General features: G+C 49.4%; 1 pseudogene; it reads left to right on the top strand.

The window, feature by feature from the left end:
- The first annotated feature begins 801 nt into the window (after positions 1-801).
- On the top strand, positions 802-1,545 carry LOC121169055 (annotated as a pseudogene).
- Positions 1,546-1,859: the final 314 nt, after the last annotated feature.

Here is a 1,859-nt window from a genome sequence, read left to right as displayed (position 1 = left end):
CAATAATTTGCCTGGGAATGCAGCAGTGGATGACCCAAGTAATTCTGCTCCTGCACCCATTGGGAGAACTGGAAGAAGCTCCTAGCTTTCAAGTGCCCAGCTCTAGTCATTGCAGCCATCTGGGGAGTGAACCAGTAGGTGGAATATCTCTCTTTGTCTCTCCCTGTCTTTCTAAACACTGCTTTTCAAAGAAATGAATCTTTAAAAACAAATAAATAATTTTGTAATCACAGCCCATAGGAATAGGCCACCATCTGCATATCAAACCTAAGTTGGTAACTGCCTGTTATTACAAGAGTTTAAACAAGACCTAGTATCTCAGTGTCTCTTAACATAGTACCCCAAATGTCCAAGATTTAAAAAAAGTCATCTCTCGTACAAAGAGGCAGAAAATGAGGAAACATGATCAATTGATCCCAACACCAGCATTAGTGAAATAGCAGAATTATCTGACAAGGATTTTTAAGCAGATCTCATAAAATTCAAAAAATACATTATGAGTTGTCTTGAAGTAAAATAAAAAGGAAATTCATAAAGAGGTTATAAAAGTAGACAGTTCCCAGTTGGTTCCTTCCCAGTTGGTGCTGCTATGATGTTCCTTGAAGTCATAGCCCCCAAACGCCCATCTTCACTCCTGCCTCAAAGATTTCCAGACTGGATGGGGGGAGCGGAGGAGACGCCGGAAGTGGCGGTGGTACGGGTCCAACGGGGGGGGGGGGGACGCTCCCCGCCGGCCGCGTCCACCCGAGCGGCGGCCAGAGCCCGGGCCCGAGGGGGTGGGCGTGGCGGCCGGCCGCTCTCGACCCCGGCCGTTCCCTAGTAGCGCGGGGCGGTGCCACGGCGCTCCCTTCCACCGGCTGCCATGAGCGAGCGCCTGCGCCCCAGGAAAAGGAGAAGGAATGGCAATGAAGAGGACCACCACCTTCCCCCGCAGACCAAGAGGAGCAGCCGAAACGCTGTCTTCCAGGAGTCCTGGGACACGGAGTCTTCCAGCAGTGACAGTGGTGGGAGCAGCAGCAGCAGCGGCAGCAACATCAACAGCCCGGACAGAGCCAGCGGCCGGAGAGCAGCTTAAGTCAGACCATGGCCGGATCCAGCCCCAACACCCCGCAGCCCATGCCCGAGCAGTCCGCTCTGTGCCAAGGCCCGTACTTTCACATCAACCAGACCCTGAAGGAGGCCCACTTCCACAGCCTACACCTCCGGGGGCGGCCTCCGACCTGACGCGCCGCAGCGGCTTGCCTTCTGTGAAGGGACAGTGCTGTGCGAATTTTTCAACCTTTGATCTGTTTTTAAAAAAAATTGCACACACACACACACACACACACACACACACACAATGCCTGTTGGCCTTTCAGTCTATATTTGAAATACCAGGTCAACAGGTAGTTGTTTACTTGTGGTTTTGCTGCACTATTGCAACTTCAAAGGGGCTTTGAAGCAGTTTTTATAGGAGTCTGGAGGGAGGTATTGGCTCCGTGTCCAGGTGGTAGAGTGAGGAACCCTCATCTGTGTGTTCAATCCATAGTACGTCCAGTTTAGACTGACTTCCAGATCTGCCCAGTAAGTCTACTTTATGTAAAAGAGCCTTTTAAAAAATGTGGCATCTTCAATTTTTTTAAATAAACTAGTAAAGAGTAAAAAAAAAAAAAAAGATTTCCAGACTGGCTGCAGGCCCCAGGCTGGCAGACCCAGGGGCCTCTCTGGATCTGCCCAAAGGAGAAAAAGAACAATAAGCAATCGAATGTATTGATAAAGTGCTGAATGAAACAGACTAACTTAATGATCAGAGCTTATATTCCTAACACAAGTAAGGTTAACTTGGTGCCATGGGGGCAGCAACCTCAAAGTTTAGTGTA

The sequence above is a fragment of the Ochotona curzoniae genome, unplaced genomic scaffold (assembly GCF_017591425.1).
Source record: "Ochotona curzoniae isolate NIBS_2020 unplaced genomic scaffold, NIBS_Ocur_1.0 scaffold_1852, whole genome shotgun sequence".
Taxonomy (NCBI): Eukaryota; Metazoa; Chordata; class Mammalia; order Lagomorpha; family Ochotonidae; genus Ochotona; species Ochotona curzoniae.
The sequence above is the reverse complement of the archived record's forward strand: the minus strand, read 5'-3'. Positions and strand labels throughout refer to the sequence as shown.